Source organism: Elephas maximus, chromosome 23 (genome assembly GCF_024166365.1).
Source record: "Elephas maximus indicus isolate mEleMax1 chromosome 23, mEleMax1 primary haplotype, whole genome shotgun sequence".
Classification (NCBI taxonomy): domain Eukaryota; kingdom Metazoa; phylum Chordata; class Mammalia; order Proboscidea; family Elephantidae; genus Elephas; species Elephas maximus.
Genome location: NC_064841.1, coordinates 53,458,003 through 53,483,993, shown reverse-complemented (window position 1 = coordinate 53,483,993; position 25,991 = coordinate 53,458,003).

The window sequence follows — 25,991 nt, the reverse complement described above, 5'->3', positions numbered from 1 at the left end:
CTGAGTGGAGCTACCAGTCCTTAGGTCCCTGATGTTGGTAGGTGAGGACCTTGTTTAATAGGCAAAGCAAGGTCAAATGTCAAACACCCACCTCTCTACTGCACAGCTGAAATGATTGGAGTTTGCCAACAATGGCCTATTCTCCCAAAATAGGCCCACACAGATCCATGCAGAAGGGAAGGGTGCTCAAGGTCCATGGACAGTTTATGCCCGGACAGGAGCTGCTTCTGTCCTGAGCTCCTCCATTTAATGGAGCTAGCAAATTATGTTTTCTCCCCAGTTGCAAATTTTTTCCTTCCTCAAGGTTGGGAGAATGGTTCTAGGTGCTCAACAGGGCCTATTTCAGGCCCAGGGATTCAGCCACTGAAGCCAGTTTGGGGGTGTGGGGGTGCGGTAAAATATACACAAGTACTTAGCTTTTGCCTATAGTGCCATTCTTCTAAGGCTCTGAAGGTGTGAGTAGGCTGTGTGGCTGGCTGCTTCTCCCTGAAGAAGCTGCAGCCAAACACTAGTACCAGCCTGCTGCTGCTGCAGCTCCAGGAGTGGTGCCTGAGGGCTCCCCACGATTCAGGTCCAGTAACTCCTCTCCACTTCTGAATGGTCTCTTCCTCCCCCTGCCCCTCAGTTCATTGTCTAAGCCTGACTTTGATGCTCAGGGCTCCCAGCTTGTCACAAATATACTCATTTCACTTGTTTTTTCAGGTCTTTGTTGTAAAGAGGGCTCACCAGAAGCATCTGTCTATTCCGCCATCTTGGGTCCACCTCCACGATGACTTTCTTTTAACATCTACCTTATGTGGAGTTCGATGAGCATCTTAGATAGATATCTTCTCATCTTTCACAATATAGGGGAAGTTTTCTGCCAACAAATCTTCAACAATTCTCTCTGTATTTTCTGTTATCCCTCCCTGTTCTGATACTCCAATCACTTGCATGTTATTTCTCTTGATAGAGTCCCACATGATTCTTAAGGTTTCTTCATTTTTAAAAATTCTTTTATCTAATTTTTCTTCAAATGTATTAGTGCTAAGTGATTTATCTTCAAGTTCAGAAATTCTGGCTTCTACTTGCTCAGTTGTGTCCCTTTGACTTTCTATTTAGTTGTCTACTTCTGTAATTTTATTGTTAATCTTCTTATTGCTGTCTGTCTATGGATTTTTCCAGCTTATTAAATTTTTCATTATGTTCCTGAATAATCTTTCTAATTTCTTTAATTGCTTTATCTGTGTGTTCCTTGGCTTGTTCTGCATATTGCCTGATTTCCTTCCTGATGTCTTGAAGGGTTCTGTATATTAAACTTTTGTATTCTGCCTCTTCTAATTCCAGGAATGCACTTTCATCTAGAACATCCCTGGATTCTTTGTTTTGAGAGCTTGTTGAGGTGATCATGGTCTGTTTCTTTACGTGACTTGTTATTGACTGTTGTCTCTGAGCCCTGTATAAGTCATTTTATTAGTTTATGTTTGCTTACCATGTCATAGCTTCTTGCTTTGTTTTATTTTGATATGCCCAAATGGGTTGCTTGAGTGAGCTAGCTTGATTATTTTCATCTTTGGAGCTCTGATGTCATGTACCCAGATGGCTAGAGCTATTATCATGTGCATCAGTCTAGGAGTACATTCACTTTTCTTGTATGAACTCAGCTCAGGTTTCCAGGTAGCTGATCATCAAGCGTGTGACACAGGCTCTGTCTTACAGTCTTGGGGGGCGGGTGATTGGTGTATGTACCACTATCTACTTGCAGCAGGTGGTTCCTCTCTGATCAAGGCAGGGGCCTGAGAACCAACTCCTGTGTGTCTCTGAGGAAAGTGAGTCCCTGTTCTCTAGATCATGCAGGTGAGTCGTTCTGCAGATGGACCATGGGCATGCAAAGTTTTTGGTTTTAAGGACTGGGAGGTACCAGTTATCCTTGGACCCCTGTTGCAGGTGGCTGGGTGACCTGAGCAGAGCTATCACTCCTTAGGCCCCTGATGTGGGTAGGTGAGGACCTTATTTAATAGGCAAAGCAATGTCAAACGTCAAACACCCACCTCTCTACCGCACAGCTGAAATTGTTGGAGTCTGCCAAAAAGGGCCTATCCTCCTGAAATAGGCCCACAAAAGTCCATACAGAGGGGAAAGGTGCTCAAAGTCCATGAACTATTTATGCCTGGACAGGAGCTGCTTCTGTCCTGAGCTTCCCCGGTTAGTGGAGCTGGCAAATTATCGTTTCCCCAAATTGCAAATTTTTTCCTTCTCCAAGGCCGGGAAGATGGGTGTAGGCACTCAACAGTGCCTGTCTCAGGCCCAGGGAATTCAGCCACTGAAGCTGGCTTGGGGGGGGGGTGTGGTAAAATATACACAAGTACTTATCTTTTGCTGAGAGAGCCATTCTTCTCTGGTTCTGGAGGTGTGAGTAGGTTGTGTGGCTGGCTGCTTCTCCCTGAGGAAACTGTGGCTGAACGCTAGCACCAGCCTGCTGCCGCAGCTCTGGGGATGGTACCTGAGGGCTCCCCGTGATTCAGGTCCTGTAACTCCTTTCTGCTTCTGAACCATCTCTTCCTCCCCCTGCCCTTCTGTTAGTTTTCTGAGCTTGCCTTTGATGCTCAGGGTCCTAGCTTGTCATAAATATACTCGTTTCAATTGTTTTTTCAGGTCTTTATTGTAAAGAGGGCTCACCAGAAGCATCTGTCTATTCCACCATCTTGTCTCTGCCTCTGAGTCTTCACCAAACCAAAAAAAAACAAACCCAGTGCGCTTGAGTCGATTCTGACTCATAGCAACCCTATAGGACAGAGTAGAACTGCCCCATAGAGTTTCCAAGGAGCATCTGGTGGATTCAAACTGCCAACCCTTTGGTTAGCAGCTGTAGCACTTAACCACTAAGTCAGGGCTCCTTTTATTGAGTACTTTATACTCAGTGACATACCCCAGCCTGAAGAACATGGTGATTACCAAGGACAGGTGCTCTACTAGGTAAACTAGGGAGATTGAGTGAGCATTTCCCACACTAAGGCAAAAGATTTAAGCCAATGTAAATAACCCATCATTTTCCCACAATCATCCTCAAAGGAAATGGTCTTTTGAAAAAGGGTTTCTGCAGGTATGTTGTATCTGCCTTTTATTATATGGGCTTTGACTCTTCTCCCAAAGAGACCCCATTGTGTAGGGAGGGCTCAGAGAGTTGGTACAAGCACCAGCAGTGAACGTGAGAAAGCAGGTCCACAGGGTGAGATCAGATTACAAGGCTGGCACTGCACCCACGAGTAGGCTGGTGTGCCTCTTATAGTGATGAGGAAGCCAGTGATTCATTCTCTCCAGCTGCTCTTGACCTTGGTTCACCTCCCAGCTTGTTCAGTGGGCAGAGACCCTGACTCAGATGGATCCTGTTTTAGGGCTCTGCCTTGGGCTGACACAGCTTATATAGATGCTGGCATTAGTACTTGACAGCAACAACCTGACATTTTCTAAATGTTGGCTATTTAGTTGGCCAGCTCGTTTTACTTCTGTTGTATTTCTGTGACTATGACCACAAAGTCATTATGCACTCACCAAGAGCAGAGGATGATCTGACAAAGAGTCTCATTTTGAAAATCACCCTTCCTTTTGTGGAAGAATATATATATATACTTATATATGTAATTCTAGGAAGATAGTAATTTACGCGTAACCATGACAGTGACAAGACATCCTAGTTTTCAACAACTATTCAGTATTCTCCTCTATTGACACTTCATCTCCTTCTAAATGCCCACTTCCCTACTCAGTGGGTCCAAGCCAAGTGTCTTTTCCAGGGTTAATGTATCTTTCGGATAGAGAGGAACCCTTGACCACAAAACATACCTATTCTATCTCAAGAAAGGTCTAAGTAGGGAGAGGACTCTGGGTGACAGAGGAAGAGAGCTCTCCTAGTCTCTTCACTCTTTCTACGTAAGGGACATTCTGCCCTTCCCAGTTTTATGACAGAGGGGGAGAGCAGAGAGCTAATGGAAAGAGAACTATTTTTTTTTAAATATAAGTAATTTATTGTAGGATAGTTTTAGATTTACAAAAATGTTGCAAGGATAATACAAAGAGTTCCTATATACCCCACACCCAGTTTCCCTTATTGCTAGCATCTTACATTAGTATGGTACATTTTTTACAATTGATGAACCAATATTGATAAAATATTATTAACTAAAGCCCATAGTTTTCTCAGATTTTCTTAGTTTTTATTGAATGTCCCTTTTCTGTCCCAAAATCCCACCCAAGACACCATATTACATTTAGTCATCATTTCTCCTTAGGCTCCTCTTGGCTCTGACAATTTCTCAATTTTTCTTGTTTTTCACAGCCTTGTCAGTTTTGAGGAGGACTGGTCAGGGATTTTGCACTATGCCTTTCAATTTTTGTTTCTATGCTGTTTTTCTCATGATTAGACTGGGGTTATGGATATTGGGGAAGAAAATTACAGAAGTGAAGTGCCATTCTCATTACATCATATCAAGGGTAAATGCTATCAACATGAATTGTCACTGTTGCTGTGAACCCTGATCACCTGACTGAGGTGGTGTCGGTCAGGTGTCTCCACTGTTACGGTAAATGTTTTTCCCTTCCCACACTGCACTCCTTAGAAGGAAGTTACAATGCACAGCCCACACTTAAGGGCAGAGTTTCTACACAAATTATATGGAATTATTCTGCACAGGAAACCTGTTTATTCTTTACCACTTATTATTTATTCAATCCTTAACTTATACCAATGTGGTTATAATCCAATACTGCATTATATTTTGTTTGCTCAAATTGTTCTGGTTTTGGCCATTGGAGTTCTTTCAACTGGCTCCTCTGTCCCTTTGACCTCATCACTGTGAGGTGGGTTTCTTGCTTTAGGGTTTTTGTTTTTAGATACTTCCTTATTTACTGGCACTATAAGGAACTTCAGGCTCATCTTCTATGTTTACAGCTTCATCCATAGAATCAGCTAGTTCTCCAAGGCGTCCTGGTTCCTTCTACTGGAGAATGGTGTTAAAAACCAAGGCACTGGTATTCGTGTTGTTTCTGGGCTGTCACTGCTTTTAGGCCCTCTCTGCTGAGAGACCAAGGAAATATATCTGTGTATACTAACCCCACATACAAACTGGTTAGCTGATGACTTCCATAGCTCTCTGAGCATGTGGCCACTATATTATAACTATGGGTATAATTATGGGGGTGTATGACAAGCTACTACAGCCTCCCTTTCAAGTGAGTGTAATGATACCCACTTTATAGATGAAGAAACTGAGGCTCAAAAAAAAAAAAACCCCCCCGCTGCCCTATAGGACAGAGTAGAACTGCCCCACAGGGTTTCCAAGACTAGAATCTTTAGAGAAGCGAACTGCCCCACAGGGTTTCCAAGACTAGAATCTTTAGAGAAGCAGACTGCCACATCCTTCTCCCATGGAGCGATTGATTGGTGGGTTCAAACTGCTGATTTTTCAGTTAGCAGCTGAGCACTTAATCACCAGACCACCCGGGCTCGGTAACTGAGGCTCAGAGGGGTCAAAAAAACTGGCCAAGATCCCAGAGCTAAAAGTGGCGGTGCTGCATTGTAAACCAGGGCTGCTGCCCTAGCCCCAGCTCACTGTCACCAGCACCAGAATGGGGATCCCAAACATCAGTCAGTCTAACAAGACAGAAGCATGCTGGGCTAAGAGGGGGGCTTTGAGAGGCAGCAGGGCTCTGGGGCATGAGAGAGCTACCAGCTTCAATGCAGAGGGGGAACTGCAGAGAAAGACTAGTTATAGAGAAGCCAGTTGGCCTCTAGGCTCAGAGCTGGCAGTGTCCCCATGAGTGATCACAGAATGACCTATAAGATGGTAATGGATGATGACCCTGAGAAAGAGTTCTGTTTTTATGACAAGCAGAGGAGCATACCTCTTGTAGACAGCACAACAGTGCTTCAGCTCTCCTCATTCTTCCCCAGCCACTGTCCCAGCCTGGAGCTGTGGAGAAGGATGCAGCACTGGCTCTTCATCTCCCCTCTCTGTGTCTTCTTCCAGAACTGCCCTGTGGTACAGGGTCTGCTTGTACATGCAATCATATTACTTTTTACCTATTGGACACCCTCAGTTCAATTTGCAAGTATTAATATCCATTTTACATTGTATTTAAAAATCAAAGTGGTTTCACAAGATGATTGCACTTTAAATTGAGATAGAATCAGTTGTTTATCCAATTTTTAAGATTATTGGGAGTGATGCAATGGGTCAACTCAAGAATGCTGTTCATTATACTCCAGGTAACACAGTGCATGGCAACGTCTTTATCAGAGCCTCTAAACAAGGCTCCAAACTGAAGCAGCTTGACACATCTCAAAAAATTCACCAGTCTTCTCCGGATGACATCATTCTTCTCCTTGTAACCAAGATGGCACTCTCTACTTCTCAGGACTAGGTACTTAAAATTTTCTCAGACAGACGAAGTGGGGAACAGTCCTTTGTTGATGATCACAATCCTAGTGGGCAGCTGTGTGGCATGTGCTTCTGAGACACTTGGATGGATCTTTTCCCACTTTCACTAGGCCCACCAGCTATTATATATTGTTGTTATCGTTGTGAGCTGTCTTGGGGTTGTCTCCAACTCACAGAGACCTCATACACAGTGCAACAAAACACTGCCTGGTCCTGCACCATTCTCACGATCAGTTGTGGATCAGACGCTTGTGATGCATAGGATTTTCACTGGCTGATTTATAGGAGTAGGTTGCCAGGCTTTTCTTCCAAGTCCATCTTAGTGTGAAATCGCCACTGAAAAATGTTCATTATCATAGCAACATGCAGGCCTCCACTGACAGACAAGTGGTGGCTATACATGAGGGGCATTGACAGAGTTTCAAACCTGGGACTCTAGCATAGAAAGTGAGAATTCTACCACTGAAATTCCATTGCCCCCATATTACTATAAATTGCACTGCCTCATTCCCTAGACCCAGCAGTCAAAATGTGGGGCTCCAGGAAAAAGCCAGCCATGTACATTCTTATCACACTAACCCAAATATGTGTTTATTCAGGGGTGCAGTTGTGCAACCTTTGTACCCCAGGCTCCCTGGACAACTGTGGGAGTCTAAAAATATTTTGGCTTGCCTTCTTTTTGCACATGAGGGTCAGGCTACAGAGTTCATTTTGCTCCCACTGTCCTCACTCCCAGCCCGGTTGGCAGCCTGATGCAGGGCTGGGCTGTGGCTGCAAGCAGAGGTTTTGTCTGCAGTGCCCTCTCTGAAAATAGCTGTCTTTGTTGTGACTAAGATATGTAGATCTTTTTTCAGTAGCACCCTTTTTTGATTGACTGATGGGACTGCAAGTTATTTTTGAATCTGGGTTATTTCTATTTCTGATGAAGACACTAGATGCTGCATAATTCCTCAGCCCACTCTTTTTATCTGATAATTCTTTGCATCTACACTAAGAAAGTAAACTTTTGCTTTTTGTGTCTTTTCGGAAATATTGATGGCCAGGACTTGACACTGGGCATCTCCTCCAAGTAATAAATTACATTGCTGGAAGCTTAACAAAACATTTTGGTGTCGACTGCTCTCATTGGATGTCTTTTTTTAGGATTCTTTTTCTGGAGAATAAAAAAATACATATGTAAAAAAAGCAAAAAAAAAAAAAAACAAACTCAAGGTCCTGGAGTAAATCATCCTGTGACTGGCCTACAAAAGATGTAGGGATGCTGTATATCAATAAAGATATTATCTGGAGAAACTTTAAATTAATGACTACATTGATTATGTGAGTTGATTTTCATAATGATTAGAGTTTGGCAAATTGGATTTTTCACACTGTGTAGAAATTTAATTAGATGGCATCTTGGGCTTAAACTCTAAGGGGACAGAAATAGCATGAGAGGTTCAAGAGAAGTGACTACAAACTTAGTGAAGGTAATGGTTTGCCCATGCTAAGAAAATCATAAATATCTCCCCATTTTTAAAGTAAAATATATATTTTAAATTTAAATAGTTTTATACTTTCTTGGAAAACCCTGGTGGCGTAGTGGTTAAGTGCTACACCTGTTAACCAAAATGTTGGCAGCTTGAATCCACCAGGTGCTCCTTGGAAACTCTCCTGGGGCAGTTCTACTCTGTCCTACAGGGTCGCTATGAGTCTGAATCGACTCTATGGCAGTGGGTTTGGTTTTTTTTTGTATACTTTCATGAAATGACTTATTTCAAAATTATGAAAATGAAAAAATCTAATTGGATAAGGAAATTGTCTAAGGATTATTAAAATAAGTGATTAGATTAATCACTACTGGTGGTGAAATTTCCTTAGTAGAAACTTGTCATCCCAATAAAATTATAGATGAGCACTTAATTAAAAGTAATGTTGTTTTAATAAACAAATGAAAGACCATTCTAATATTTAGAATTTGCTACCAGAATATAAATTACATTTTTGAGGACAAAATAGAGGATTTTTGCAACATATATGCTACATATCAAAGTTTATACAATGAAAGAATTATGTGATAGGAGGGGGAATTGCCATTCTAGAAGTAATAAGAAGTCATACTTTCTTAAAAAATGTTTGTGTACTTAATACATTTCAATAAACTCCCCCCACCCCATGTGTCATTCTTACTAAATTATCTGCATATTAAATGTATGGAACATATTCAGTTATAATTATAACTGTATAATTTACATTTATGTGTTAAAATTAGAGTGAAAATATTATCAATTATATTTGGCTTTGTTCTTCTATAGTTCTTGTGCATATAATTTATTAAGATTTGGTTACAAGGAGTAAAATATCAGGTCAACATATTGTAAAAAACCCACTATAGCCTGGCAAATAGCTATCTACTAGTTTAAGCAGGCTAGAAGAAATGCTCCTTAGATGCTCCTTAGAAGTGAGGATTGTGAGACTTCAGCTTGCTTGCTCTGGACACATAATCAGGAAAGATCAATCATTAGATAAAAATATATTTGGTAAAGTAGAGGGTCAGCGAAAGTGAGAAACCCTCAATGAAATGAATTGAGACAGAAACCACAACAGCAGACTCAAACATACAAATGATCATATGATGGTGCAGGACTGGGTAACATTTCACTCTGCTTTACATGAGGTCGCCATGAGCTGGAGCTGATGGCAACTTACAACAACGGGGTGTTAGGAACGGTAAAACAGGCATGGCTATGTCATAATTTTACCCAGTCCCCCCTGCCAAAGTATGAGGAACCAAACAATTTTTAAATAAACTTTGTGTTTTAGAATATTTTTTTTAGGTGCCATCTAGTCAGTTCCAACTTATAGTGACCCTATGTACAACAGAATGAAACACTGCCTGGTCCTGTGCCATCCTTACAATTGTTGTTATGTTTAAGCCCATTGCTGCAGACACTGCGTCAATCCATCTAGTTGAATGTCTTCCGTTTTTTCACTGACCCTCTATTTACCAAGCATGATGCCCTTTTCCAGGGACTGGTCCCTCCTGATAACATGTTGAAAGTACATGAAACAAAGTCTTACCATCCTCGCTTCTAAGGAGCATTTTAGCTGTATTTTTTCCAAGATAGATTTGTTCATTTTTCTGGGAGTGCATGGTATATTCACTATTCAGTGTTCCTTATTCATTGTCCAGCTTTCACATGGATTTGAGGAGATTGAAAACGTCATGGCTTGGATCAGGTGCACCTTAGCTCTCAAGGTGACATCTTTGCTTTTTTAACACTTTAAAGAGGTCTTTTGCAGTACATTTGCCCAATGCAACATGTCATTTTATTTCCTGACTGCTGCTGCTTCCATGGGGGTTGATTGTGGATCCAAGTAAAATGAAATCCTTGACAACTTCAATCTTTGCTCCATTTTTCATGAATTTCTTATTGGCCCAGTTTTCTTTATATTAAGGTATAATCCATTCTGAGGGCTGTAGTGTTTGATCTTCATCAGTAGTTGCTTCAAGTCTTCCTCACTTTCAGCAAGCAAGGTGGTGTCATCTGCATATCGAAGGTTGTTAATGAATCTTCTTCCAATCCTGATGCCACGTTCTTCTTCATATAGTCCAGCTTCTTGGATCTAATAAGTATGGTGAAAGGATACAACCCTGATGCACACCTTTCCAGTTTTAAAACCATGAAGTATTCCCTGTCTCTTGGTCTATGTACAGGTTCTGCATGAGCACAATTAAATGTTCTGTAATTCCCATTCTTCAAAATGTTATCTATAATTTGTTATAACTCACACAGTTGAGTACTTTTATATAGTCAATAAAACACAGGTAAACATTTCTCTGGTATTCCCTGCTTTCAGCCAAGATTCATCTAACATCAGCAATGATATCCCTCATTCCAAGTCCTCTTCTGAATCCAGTTTGAATTTCTGGCAGCTTCCTGTTGATGTACTGCTACAACCGTTTTTGAATTATCTTTAACATAATTTTACTTGCACGTGTGATATTAGTGATATTGTTGGATAATTTCCATATTCCCTTGGATGAATTTTCTTTGGAATAGTCACATAAATATATGGATCTTTTTCAGTCAGTTGGCCAGGTAGCTGTCTTCCAAATTTCTTGGCATAGATGAGTGAGCACTTCCAATGTTGTATCCATTTGTTAAAACATCTCATTTGGTATTCCATCAATTCCTGGAACCTTATTTTTTGCCAGTGCATTCAATGCAGTTTGTGCTTCTTCTTACCTTTGGAATAGTTTTAGATTTACATAAAAAATTGCAAATACTGTGAGTTCCCACATATGCAACACCCAATTTCCCTTATTATTAACATATGTCGTTACTATCCTATGCTTGTCACAACTAATATTGGTTTCAATATTGATTCATTATTACTAATTAAAGCCCATACTTTATTTGGATTTCCAAAGTTTTTCCATTCATGTCCTTTTTTTCTGTTCCAGAATTCCACCCATGACATTACATTGCATTTAGTGGTCATGTCTCCTTAGGTTCCTCTGGGTTGTGACAGTTTCTCAGACTTCCATTATTTATGATAACCTTGACTGTTTTGAGAATTAGTGGTCAGGCATTTTGTACTATGCCCCTCAATTTGAGTTTGTCTGATGTTTTTCTCAGGATTAGACTGGAGTTAGGAGTTTTGGGAGGAAGAAAGCCGAGGTAAATTGCCATTTTCATCACATTATATCAAAGGTACATGTTATCAACATGATTCATCACTGTTGATGTTAAAGTTGATCAGCTGGCTTAGGGAATGTTTATCACGTTTCCTCACTGTAAAGTTACTCTTTCCTTCATTTCCATACTGAACTCTTTTGAGGAAAGTCACTAGGCATAGTCCATACTTCAGGGGTGGGGAGTTATGTTTCACTTCTTTCAGAGTGGAGTGTCTACATAAATTATTTGGAATTTTTCTGCACAGAGTATTTCTCTACTTTTCCCCAATTGTTTATTTATTCAGTCATTTATTTATATCAGTGTAGACTCACGGATATTTGTTTCGTGCTTTGAGTTATAATCCAATACTGTGTTATTTATTTTGTTGCTCAAATTGGAGCTAAAATGATTTAATTTAATTTAATTTTATGTCATGCTTATAGGTTTACTTTTATTTGCCAATCATAATCAATTTTCCAAACCTTAACCAATATGGGCAAATTTCTAAAGCATCGTTAAGGATCTAATTTGGATTCATTGTGTATTCATTTTGTTATATTTAAGTCTTCTGGGACTTAATTCATATTGTTATGTGAAAATTAAAATATCAGTTATAGACACAACCCCTTTAGTGTCAGAAGCTCTTCCAACAGCATTTAAACATTAATTGTACCAAATGTTTTAAGTTATGACTACCTTCTATATACTTTATTATTTATTCTTAGTTATTCAAGAAGATAACAACAACAGCTTATTTACATGAGTAAAATAGTTAAAGAAAATTGGTTGTTAAGCTAATAGGCTTGTCCTTTTGAAATAAACACAACTCACTCCATAAAGAACAGAAGTTAAAATTGTGTTTTAAGTAGTAAACCATATGGTAGGGTTTGGAGGGATTCCAGTTCCATGTATAATAGAGTAGTTTGAGGAGTGACCTATGCTTCTGAAGAGAAAAAAAAAGTTTTTTTTTTCTTTTAAATGGATAAAACACATGCAAAGAAAGTCTGTTTAAAGCCACAGAAGAGCTACTGACTCAAACATGCCCAGAGGGACTAAGATCCCAGAGATGAGGACACCATGGAGGGGTTGGCAGGCTGACATAGTGCAACTTTTTCACTCTGGAGGCATGTGCCTAGCTCAGGTGAAAGGAAAGAGGTGAAAATGCAGAATTTGTCTTGGGAGAGGGCTGCTGTGGCGTGCAGAGGAAGCAGCAGGGATCTGGTGGTCCAATGAGGCTGGAGATACAAATCTGGAGGCTTGCGGGGCCAATATGTCAATGATAATCAGACAGTCAAGCCAAACTAGTTGCCATTGAGCCTATTTCAACTCATGACAACTCCATGTGTGTCAAAGAAGAACTGTGATCCATAGCATTTTTAATGGCTGACTTCTCAGAGTTAGATCACCAGGCCTTTTTTCTGAGGCATCTCTGGGTGGACTCAAACTTCCAAACTTTTGGTTAGCAGCTAAGTACTAACCAGTGAGAAAGAGGGTAAAAACTGAGCTAGCCACGGTGAGTTTTTTTAACTAGAGACTTTTGAGGAATTCCAAAGCAACAAGGTTAAGCAAGCTAAGCAGAGACCTTCTGAAAAGCAGACCAGAGATTTACATAATGCAGATGTAAGAATTACAGTTAAGGACTCATCAGGAATGGGGCCCATAGTAAACTCTCCAGGCTCTGAGTTGGAAGTGTGTTTGAGGGGTCTGCCTAGGAGCAGGGTCAAGTCAAAAGTGAAGAAACCTTACTAGTCTGCAATCCTTCTGGGAATCATTTCAGTCTCTAGTTGAGTTAAATAATGATGATCACCCATTCTCAAACTATCTTGCAGAGGAAAGAGTGAATGTTCTCTGTAAGAAGAAGCCATCAGGAGACGAAAAGTTTTTAACACACTGTCTGGAATCCAATAAAAAACAAAAAAAATTCTAGAAACTCTGAGACAGGGGTCATAGGACTAAATCTAAGAAAAATATTAACAAAAGAAGTAGCCCTGCTGGTGATCCAGGGATTAAAGGTGGAAGCAAATATTTTACAAAATCTCCAGTTGCCATGATAAAGAAACTAACAAGATAGATGAATAGTATATAATTAGAAAATGTAAAATTTAACAGATTATTGGTATCTCTAATAAGAATTAAGTATAAATTCTAGGGGAAAACCCCCCAATAATTAGAATAAATAAAGAGTTTAACAAGAGAAGCTTAATGCTATAATACAGATCAATAAAAAATACTCAAATTGTGAGGAAAAAGACTGGAAAAAAATGGTGTGAGACACAAGTGAGATATAATGAAATGTTTTAATATATGTGTATTTTCAGTTCCAGAAAGAGAATGAAACAAAAACAATATTTGAAGGGATAAACTCTAATTAATGACATAAATCTACAGATCCAAGAAGCTCAAAGGACCTAAACAGAATAACTACAAAGAAAGTTACACTAAGGCAGGTCTTAATAAAGGTGCAGAGAAGACAAAATAGAAACATTTTCAAAGAAGTCTGAAAAAAGACACAAATCCTTTTAAAGAAATGAAAATATCAGACTGCAAAAAGACTTCACTTTCTTCAAGTACTGAAAGGAAATAACTGGCAATCTAGAATTCTATAGCCAACAAAAGTATCTTTCAAAAGTGAAGACAAAATAAAGATATATTTAGTCAAGCCAACATGGGGGAAAAAAAATAATTATCTTTACAACACTTGCCCCAAAATGCTGAAATCAGTTCTTTAGTAAGAAGAAAAATTGCCCCAGATGAAGACATGGAAATGCAAGCAGAAAATGAAGAGTAATAGAGTAAATATGTGGGTAAATATAAATAAGGGAGTTGTTGTATGCCATCAAACTGATTCTGACTCACGGCGACTTCATTTGTGCAGAGTAGAACTATTCCACAGTGTGTATAAGGCTGTGACCTTTTGTAAGCAGATAGCCAGGCCTGTCTTCCAAGGATCCTTTAGGTGGGTTTGAACCACTAATCCTTTGGTAGTAGATGAGTGTTTAACCTTTTGTTCCACCCAGGGACTCCTCTATAACAGAATAATAAAATAATATTGTCTTCTGGAGTTTTAAAAATAGAAGTTAAAATGCAAATTAACAATAATGCAAACTGGCCTGAGGAAAGTTAAAATGTGTTAAATTATATTAGGTGGTAAAGTCAATTTTTAGGAGATCAAATTTCTACTGTAAGAAAATAATGATCTTGCAGAATAATAAAAAGAAAGCATAAATAACAATTTAATAGACCGAAAAGAAAAATTAAGAAATTGTTGATTCACACAAAGGAAAACAAGAAAGGAAAGGAAAGGAGCACTAACAATCAAACAAACAGGCTCGATGTACATCAACATTTTAGCCCGAGGCCTTCTTAAGTATGTAAGACAATAAAAGATAAGTTTTATTATGCCTAATACTATCAGGATGCAAACTAAGAATATTACTATTCCTTCACATAGTGATTTAGCTCATGTATTTATTCCTAATAACTAACCAAATAAATCTGGTGCTTGTAAGGGTGTTATAGTGTGTAACCAAGTAGCTTGCTATCTAATTCTACGTATACCCTGTTTTACTTCTCCTGTGTTATTCATCTTGAATATGACAAATGGCACTTGCTACAGTACAGCTTATACTTTCTTGGGCTAATAAAAAAATACGAGGCTATTTTATTTCATTTCATCTTGGCCAATAAGGTTAAAGATCACTGCTGTGTTTCTATCCCATCTGCAACTTCATCTGCAATTTGTCCTACAGTGATTGACAAATTTCTTAAAAATTTCTCCAATTCAACTATACCATAAGTAAGAATTAAAGCTACCAACCATACCCTCAGTATTGGACCAATGGGTATTCTTCTGACTATCATTTTACAATGTATAAAAATTTAACGTTACCTTTCCAGTATTTACTAACATCGTTACTATGAATATCTAAGGCAATCCTAAAATTCCCACAGTGTATTACCTATGCATTTGCTAGGAATCTAAACAAGAGATTGCCTACAAAATTCACAGTCAGTTGGAAAGGGACCATCTAAACTAGTATAGTTGGATCCACTACACAAAAACATATCCGTAAGGAGCACACAGAGATTGTGTAGATGAGACAAAAGGTATAAAAAAATTTTCCTATGACAACCAAGATTCCATTAGAGAATGCACAATTAGCAAGATAATACAGGATGGACCTCTCCTGTTGGAGGTCTTCAGTTAATCCATTTAAAACATAAATCTAATGCTATTCTATTTTGTAAAATTGTAGCTCAAACTTCAGACACTTCTCTGGTTGTGATATTTATAGCTTTGCTAAGTTTACCAACAGGAATTTCTAATTTCAGAGTTACAATATTTAAACCCATTAGTTAGATAATTTAGAGAAATGTTTTCTTAAATCCAGAAAGTAAAACCTTAAAACATCAGCAATATTCGTACATAAAACTCATAGTAATTCTTTCATTTACTCTGTCTTATGTAGTTAATTTCTGTTTCATGTGATTCTGGATCAGCCGCAGCCTGAATCTGTCAGCTTCTACATATGAGTCCTGGAAATCTTGATTCAGTCTAGTCACAGTCCTTTTCATATAGTCCATCTTTTTTGTTGAGATATTTTGGTTAAATGTTTTCAGCAAATCAGCAAAGTAAAAACTTATCTGCAGATGACAAAACTTAATATGACCGTGATTAATTTACAAAAGTAATACTCTTAAAAGACCTGATATAAATTAACTGCAAAAATTGTAAAGCCAAAGAAAGTCCATTAAAAAAAAAAAAACTTTAGGCAAAAATGTTTCTTAATATAATGATTAATCGTATTTTCAAAGAGCTTCAGATATATATTTTTTTTCAGATATAATGCAATAATCTTGAGACATAATACCATATAGTCAGGATATACCAATATCCTTACCAATAATATACCAAGATTATCAAGTCTCTAAATATCTGAATAGTAATAATAATAATAAAGCTGCAGAGGTAAATGATTTAGTTCCCCAATCAAGCCATTGGCTTTGATGATGCTAGATTCAAAATAAATAGATAAAATTTCCATCACATTAGGAATAAAGAAATAATAATGAAATTATGACATAATATTATGTGTTTGCTGTCTAATATTAGGCAAAAACAGAAGAGGAAATACTAACACATAAATTTGAACCCAAAGAGAATCAGGCGTTTCACTTGATTTTGACAGCACATTCCAGGTAATCGGTAACATATTAAATAAATCTTTTTAGCACTTTTCCTTTATAAAATTCTTTTCTGTGGCTTTCCATGAAATTTCAAGGTTGTCAGAAGTTTTATCATAGGCCACCGAAAAGCAATACTTAAGTTACTTAACCAAAGATCTTAAATCTTAAAAGTAAAAACCTTAACTTTTTTTTTTAAAAAAGCTATGTGGCTTGGTTTTCGACTCAGAAACCTTATTCTAATGAGACACTGAACCCTTGTCTTCGAGGCAAATTTTACCAAGAGTAAATTAACCCTTTAACTCAGAAATCAAAGAAAATTTTGTTATTTTAACAGGGGAAGCCCAATTCTTTGTTTTATATGCTATTTAAAATTAAAGCTCTTAAAAAGTCTTCATAAATTAAACCATTAAACTTTAGTCAGAGAGAGAAAACTTTTGACCATTATCATACAAATTTCTTTGTAATAAACCTCTTAAATGTTATCTTTGTTGCATCTCTTGTAGTGCATCCGTTTAAAATGACAAAAAATGAACAAACCCATTAAAAATGCAGATCCAAATATATATTATCTATAAACCCACTGCCGGCAAGTCGATTTGGACTCATAGACCCTGTAGGACAGAGTAGAACTACCCGGTAAGGTTTCCAAGGCGCGCCTGGTGGACTTGAACCACAGACCTTTTGGTTAGCAGCTGTAACTCTTAAACACTATGCCACCAAGGTTTATGTGTATATATATATATATATATATATAATCTTTTCTCTTGTGGCACAAAAAGTGAAAGTATATAAACTTAAATTATGACGAATATCTATTAACTTAATATCAGTTATCTAAAAGGTCTTGGAAATTATTTTAAGCCTGTATATCATAAAACATAACTGTTGAAATAAAGTTTGTTTAAATATTCTAAGTTTTTATTCTACTTTTGACATTTTCATATTTTTTAATTTTAGCCCTTAAAGATTTTATCAACTGGCTTTTTGGAAATCACAAAGTCTCTGCTCAACTGACTGATCCATTGATATGGATATAGCCTTCAGTTTCTGGCTAGAAGTGGAAATATTTTCTTTCCAGGGCATTTCAGGTGAGTCTGTTTGTGATTCCTACTTTTTTGCTTCTTAGAATTCCCCTACAATAGGTAGAACTTGTTTACAGTTTTTTTTTTTTAAGATTGGGATCTACATATTTTTTCGTAACTAAAATAAAGCATCATTTTTTTTCTTATTTTCTTTTGTCTTAAAAAGGTCTCCACTTAGTTGGAAGGGGTCTTTCAAAAGCTTCCCTGGAGCTACATGACTTCAGAGACTAGGGGTTGGGGAGACCTGATCCTGCCCCACCCTCACTCTCTTGGCTCCTGGAAGATGAGATTGGGTCGTCTCAATTCATTTACATACCTTGACCTAGGCGTTTCGAAAGACTACCCAGTAAATACCAGACCTCCTTAGCAATTTTGTAAATGAATCTATCAACTCTTGACTAGCCTTTTTGTTTTTTTCTTTTAATGAGTCTAATTTAACCTTGATAGTACTGAGGCTGGGTGCTGAAACCCAAAATAGACTTATAAGAAAGAAAAATTATGGAACACACTGGATAATCAATCAATATATTTTACCATATTATCAGGAAAAAAGGAGAAAAATTATGAGATAATCTCAACATTTGCAGAAAAAAGCAATTTACAAATTTCGGTTGTTTCCATTGTTGCTTTGTGCCATCAAGTCAATTCTGAATCATAACAACTCTATACAAAAGACAGGAACTGCCCCATAGGGTTTCCTAGGCTGTAATCTTTATAGGAGCAGATTGCCAGGTCTTTTCTCCTAAGTAGCCACTGGTAGGTTTGAACTGCTGAATTTTCATTTCACCACCAGGGCTCCGAAGTTCAGTAGGCACAAGCAATAAAAGCTTTTAGCAAACTAGGATTTAAGAATATCTTTTTTAAAAAAACCTGTAGCAAATGCTGTAATTAATTATAAATATTGAAACCTTTCCTTCTTGAAATGGGAACAAGACAAGGGATGCTACTTTCACAACTTCTGTTCATCATTTTATAGGAGGTCCTAGACAGTACAATGGAGCCCTAATGGCGTAGTGGTTAAAGCAATCAACTGCAAACTGGAAGGTCGGCAGTTTGAAACCACCAGCAGCTCTGCAGGAGAATGATGTGGCAGTCTGCTTCCAGAGAGATTTATAGCTTTGGAAACCCAATGAGGTTGCTATGAGTCGTAATCAACTCGATGGCAGTGGGTTCAGACAGGACAATACAAATAAATGAATAAGTAAAGATACAAAAGAAGAATAACAGATGTCAGTTTTCAGAGTTAAGATGATTGTACATATAGAAAATTCTCCAAAAATCTGTAGATAAAATATTAGAATTAATAGTGAATTTGGCAAAATCAATGGATGCAAGCAAGGTCAATATAAAAAAAATGATTGTATTTCTATATATCAGCAACAAACAGAAAAAAATGAACGATTTTAATATTGTTTACCATAATATAAAAGTAAATACTTAGTAATAAATCTAACGAGAGATGTGCAGGACATACCTCTACACTGAAATGAAAAATCACTAAGAAGAGCAATTTGAAAAGACCTAAATATACCTAGAAGGATATATTATATTTATGAATTGGAAGCTCACTATTGAAAGATGTCAGTTCTCTATGTGTTATGAAAATTAATGCAATTCCATGTATATTCATGTAATTCCAATCAGCAGATTTTATAAAAATATGCAAGCTAATTATAAAATTTAAACGGAAATGCAAAGGCCAAATAGCCAAACAGTTTTTGTGGAAGAAAGCAAAGTTGAATGTCTTACACAATTGTAAGAATTATTTTTAAAGCTGTATTACTCCAGACAGTATAGTGTTGGTGCAAAGATAAACAGACCAACAGATCATAGCAGGAGGTGACAAAAAAATCCACAAGCATGTGGCACTGGATTCATAACCTAGTAGACACTATAAACGGTGCTGGGTGAAAATCTACCTATCTATCTTTCTATTTATCTTTTTATAGTCCTACCTCACACCTTAATGAAAATACATTCTAGAAATATCGTTAAGCATATTGGAAACCCTGGTCGCATAGTGGTTAAGAGCTACATCTGCTAACCAAAAGGTCGGTAGTTCAAATCCAGCAGATGCTCCTTAGAAACTCTATGGGGCAGTTCTACTCTGTCTTATAGGGTTGTTATGGGTCAGAATCTATTGGACGGCAATCGGCTTGGTTTTTGCTTTATAGGGAAATATGTTAATGGTTTTGGAGTGAGAAAAGATTTTATAAATAGGGCACAATGAAGCACAAACCAATTTAGAAATACAAATGATAACTTCGACTAGAATTATTTTGTTCATCAAAAGATGCAGTTATGAGAGTATAAAGTAAACCACATGTCCTAGGTGGCACAAAGAGTTTGCACTCAACTACTAACCTAAAGATTAGCATTCAAACCCACCCAGCAGTGCTTTAGAGGAAAGGCCTGGTGATTTGCTTCTGTAAAGATTACAACCGAGAAAACCCTACGGGGCAGTTCTACTCTGTAATGCATGGTGTTGCCAAGAGTCGGAATTGACTCCATGGTAGCCGGTAAGGTGACAAGTGAGAAAGTAAACCACGAGATTGTTAAAAAATATTTGCAGTGCTTATATCCTACAAGTGAGTAGTATGTAGAATAAAGAACTTCCACAAATGAATTAAAAAACAATAACAAAAAAATTAAAAAAAACCATCAATAGGAACTTCAAAGCAGTCTTTCAAAATGACCAGTAAAGCATATGAATAACGTTGTACATATTCATCATTACAGAAATGAAAAATTAAAACCAAAAATAAGATGGCATTACTCACCACAAGAATAGTTAAAATGAAAAAAAGACATAAAGCACCAAGTACTGGCAAAGATACAAATAACAGCAACTCATACGCTGTTGGTGTGACTGTAAACTGTCACCACCTCTTTGCAGAGCTGTTTGATGATTAACTACTGAGTGTGAACACATGCATGCCCGTGACCCCAAAGGGTCAATTCTGGAATATGAATAACTGAAAAACATATACATATTCATTAAAGATATACAAATATTCATAGTAGCACAGTACATAATAGCTCAAACCTGGAACCCTGATGCCTACCAATTGCACATCAGGCAAATAAATTGTGGTACATCCATTGAATGGAATTCTATAGAGCAACAAGCCTGAACAAAGTATTGCTGCGTGCAACTGCATGTTTGAGTCTCAAAACATAATCTCACGTACAATTGCATTTCTATAAAGTTATTAAACAGGTGACATTAATATACAGTGTTATAAATCAAGATACTGGTTACTCTGGGGGGGGTTAGCAACAGGCAAAGGGCAATTAGGAGGGCCTCTTTTTTTTTTTCTTATGTTACCTACTGGCTGTTCTATTTCTTAATCTGCGCGTTGGAACGTAAGGATGTTCCTTTTTAAAAAATTAATGAAGCTTTACAGCTCTTCAATAAAAATTTTATTTAAGAATATCCAAATGGGAAAGGGAAAGGGAAAATTTATCCTAAAGTGAAGACTATCCTGAGAAGGAATGTAGTGGAAAACACGTGCATCAAGAGTAAAAGCAGTTGGAAGCATCTTCTCACTGACCAGGTATGTCTACATTCAGCGTAATAAATGTTTCAGTAGCGGAGGTTGACCATAATAAGTACTTTTGCAGGCTCAAAGCCAAACCCAGATAAGCCTCAGTAGGATTTTGTCCAACTTCTTAATTTAAAAATGAGGTATTCATTTTAAAGGCTAATTTTAGCCACCCTGTTAAATCTTTGTTGCATCTGGCTGTCCTCTTCATATTCTCAAATGTTTACTAATCTTTCAAAATAGTTGAAAGCAATTTTATAGAAGCATGAAATGTGTTTTCATTGATTTTTTCATCTATATGAAGTGGGCTTCAAAATTGTATTTGATCCTCAGTAGATTACACACTTAGATTTTTTCTACCTCTCTTATTCCCTTACTTTAACTTCACTAAGTCACATATGGAAACCCTGGAGGCGTAGTGGTTAAGTGCCACGGCTACTAACCAAAGGGTCGGCAGTTCAAATCCGCCAGGCGCTCCTTGGAAACTCTATGGGGCAGTTCTGCTCTATAGGATCGCTATGAGTCGGAATCAACTCGACGGCACCGGGTAAGTCACATATGGTGGCGTAGTGGTTAAGTGCTTCGGCTGCTACTTAAGAGGTCAGCAGTTTTAATCCGCCAGGTGCTCCTTGGAAACTCTATGGGGCAGTTCTACTCTGTCCTATAGGATCGCTACGAGTTGGAATCGACTCGACAGCAGTTGATAAGTCACACGTGTTGTTTTCATGAAAGAGTCTTTGGTATTAGTTGTTAAACTGATAACATAAGAGAGAGAAAATTTTCTGCCATTTGCCAGCTAAAATTCGTGTCATTAGACTGAAATACTCCTTTCATTTCTTAGACTATTTATACTATGCCTTTAATCTTTAAACATTTTGATTATTTTTATTATGTAAATAATAGATATATTCTTGGTGTCAAAATTCATGTGATATAAATGTATATAGTATATTTTAAGTTTATGTATTAAAATTTCAATATTATATGTATACCGAATATGCTAATAGAAAAACATTGTTGTTGTTTTCCGTTGAGTCGATTCTGACTCATATCACCCCTACAGAACAGAGTAGAATTGCCCAAAGGGTTTCCTAGGCTGTAATCTCTATGGGAACAGATTGCCAAGTCTTTTCTTCTGCAGAGCAGCTGGTGGATTCGAACTGCCTATCTTTTGGTTAGCAGCTGAGTACTTAATCATTGCACCACCAGGGCTCCTTATATAAATACATACACATACATGTATGGTAACTGGAAGTAGTAACAACATTTATTGTGTGCCTCCATAAAAAAAAAAAAAAAATTTTTTTTGAGAGACTTTTTACTAAACACTTCGCCAAAAAATTTAATCTTTCCAACAATCCTATGTATCAAGTATATAAAACCCCCAATGTGGAAATCTATACAGAGAGATGAAAGAAAATAGCTGAAGTCATAATTATTTATTGGAAGATTGAGATTTGAATTCAGGATGTTTGTCTCCAATATCCTTTTAACCCATGGCTCCTTTAGCTAGATTCTTACCATGAGCTTCTATGGTTTCTTCATTTGACAGTGATATCCAGAGAGTGAGTCAGTCAAGAATTAATCATTTGGCATCTTCAACTTAATGCAATCAGCTATCTCAATGTTACAAAGGTACCAGCTCATCTCTCAAAATGATTACCAAGCAGTTGACTGCAAATTGGAAATAGCTGTATACAGAAATCATTAATTATATTTTGTTATGATTAAGTGACAAAACAAGCTGTGAAAGCCTGGTATATCTTGCCTCTAGATGGCCTCTGCAATAATTATGGAAACCAAATCCAAAATGCCATTGCCATCCAGTTGATTCTGACTCATAGCAACCCTGTTGGACAGAGTAGAGCTGCCCCGTAGGGTTTCCAAGGAGGGGCTGGTGTATTCAAACTGCTGATCTTTTGGTTAGCAGCCAAGCTTTTAACCACTGCACCACCAGAGCTCCAAATTTAATTATCACAAATATTTCTGTCCTCCTCACCCCACACACTTTTTACACCCCACACCCAGCCTCCACATTTGAAAAACTGTGTTTCCTAACAACACCTTTGAAGTTAGAGGTGATGATGTGACTTGATTTGGTCAATGAAATAAGAACAGAGAAATGTTACAAACTGCTGAGCATCTCTTTAAGCTCTCTTACTCTACTATGCCGGCCCTAATGCCCCATGTTGTGAGGTCAGCATCACAAGACTACGGAGCTCTGCAGCCTGAGTGCCCAAGGGACAACATGGAGCAGAGCTAGCCTAGATTGGCCATGTGCTGTGAGACCAAAATATAATTTTGTTATCTAAACCACTTTTATTTTTTTTGTAACTGCAGAAATACCTAATCTGTTCTGACTAGTTAATAATTAAAAGAAAACAAACAAACAAAAGAGCCTTGCTTTTGTAAAGTTCATATATGTGTGTCTTATTTACTCAGATCAATTCTGTAAGTTAGGTCTTACCATAATCTCTTTATATACTGATGGCTAAAACCGAAATAGCACTTCCTATCCTATACGCACTAGTCTTGTCCTCCCAACAACTTTACGAAGTAGGTGGCATCATTATTACTCGCGTTGTGCAGAGGCAGAAACATGCTGTAGATGATACAGCTAACTAATGGCAAAGGTAAGATTTGAACCTCGGCAGTCTGGGCACTCAGTGTGGTAATGTCTTTGAGAAAGACGTGGTTCAGATAAGTAGGTTCCAAAAATCACATAGCTGGAATGTGACTGTAGCAAGTCTTGACTGAATGTCTGACTCCAGGTACCCCAAAGTTTTGAGAATTCCACCGTAAAAAGACTCTAAATCGTGACCTTAGAAACCACTTAAAATGTTGGTAAATACCTACAGAGATCTATAAGAAATAAGTCTAGAGTACTTCAATTTCAGTGTAATTTCAATTATATCCTCCTTCTGTTTTTGTTAGGAATTAGTCTTCAAATCTGTGTTTTTAATTGCCCTTTCATTTAACCTCATTAATTTTACAAACGAAATATCGTAAAGAATAACATCAAATGCAAAGAATGACTTTTAAGAGAGATATTCCATCATTTTTAATCTGTTGCCTGGTTTCAGAAAGCTAGAAAGCACCAGAATCTGGGGTTAGTAATACTTCCTTCCTAGGCAGCAGAAATCAGAAGTGTTAAAATTACTGTTAGCTTTTTTTTTTTTTTTTTCTTTTGACATTATAGAATTACGTGTCTGAAAGGAGTTATCGGTCTTTTACTAGTATAACATCTAAATCAGTTTAAATTCTTTTCCATCCTTTAAACAAAAAGTGCTACCAACATATCCTTAACTCAGCCATTCACTGATTTCCTTTCCCTACTACTTCTGTCGTGGTACCTCCACCACATTTCTACTCTCCTGCTTCACTCACAAGTCATTCTTGCACACAGTGCCATGTCCCTGTGCCATTTCCTTTCTGTCTACACGAAATCTCCCATTCCTAATGTGCAGTGTGGTTCTGTTTACTCTTAAACTGCTTGGTCTCTATGAGTTTAACTCGTGTGCCCAGTTCCTTCCCACTATTTCCAGAAATAATAAGGGCTGCATCATTATCAGATGGCTTTAATTACTGTTTTCCTTGCTTTGCTATCTTTTATAAATCTTTTATATGGCCTCTTAAGTCATAAGCTCCTTGAAGAAATGACTTGTATACGTATACGTATATGTATATGTATGTCTCTGTCTGTCTGCCTGCTTGCCTGTCTGTCTGTGTCTGTCTATCTGTCTCACTGTCTATCTACCCCAGTTGCTGTTAGTCGACTCCTGACTCATGGCTACCCCATGTGTGTCAGGGTAGAACTGTGCTACATAAGGTTTTCGGTGGCTGATTTTTCAGAAGTAGATCACCAGGACTTTGAGGAGCCTCTGGGTTAACTCAAACCTCCGACATTTTGGTTAACAGGCAAGCATGTTAACCATTTGTACCACCCAGGGGCTTCTATATAAAACATAGAAGGTGTGCGTTATTTGTGTAAAGACACAATATCTATACGTATACATACATATATATACATATATTTAATAAATTATACATAAGATAAAGAACCTAGTGAAAAAAAGAATTTAGTGCAGGACTGGACGTAGTAAGCACTCAGAAAATATTTATACATTCACTGCTGGAGAATCAACAACTCTACACAGCCGTACCTTATAATCAAAAGTTAATTATAAGTAATTTTTGTACACCACAAGCTCCTGGTAATATACACTACCATAAGATAGCATGCTATATTGTTGATTCAAGGAAACAACTGGCCCTTTGTTACATATTGAAGAGATCACCAATGTTTCTTTCATTTTTTGTCTTACAGAATAAAAAAACACCCTGAGGTCCAGGCCGTAGTTTACGTTTTTGTGTTCTACCAGGGCATCAGGAGCCCTTCTGTCCTCCTTCCCAAACACACATCCCACCCTGTGTGCCACTATTCCTACTTTTTGATAAGTTTTCCTTTCTTTTAATCATCTTCTCACCTGTATTTACAGTTTGAAAGATGTTCTAAATGACTGCAATCTTATGAAATTTGTTGAGATTTGATTTATGCCAAACATAAAAAGAAGTTCCATTTGTACTTAATATGTTTTTCTCCTACAGCTGCTGGTACGGTGTCATTCATATGCATACTAGGTCAAGCTTGTTATTACGTTTTTTCTGTAGGTTCTATCAATCACTGAGAGAGATGAATTTAAAGATGTGTCTATGATTATTGTGCATTTCTCTTTGTTTTTCTTACAGTTCTCTCTCACTCTCTGTCTCTCTCTCTCTATGTACCTATGTATACATATATGTATATATACACGTAGATAAATAGATGATATAGATATAGATGGATACAAAATCAAAATCTCTTGGTGACAAATCAGTTTTGAAATACAAAGCCTGTACTGTATGTTATGGAAAACCCACAGCAGGGCCAGAGTAACACGCTGTGTAAAAGCACGCTAATATTCTACCCTTCATAGTAATGGGTGTCTTAGTCATCTAGTGCTGCTATAACAGAAATACCACAGGTGGATGGCTTTAACAAAGAGAAATCTGTTTTCTCAGAGTCTAGTAGGCTAGATGTCCGAAGTCAGGGTGTCAGCT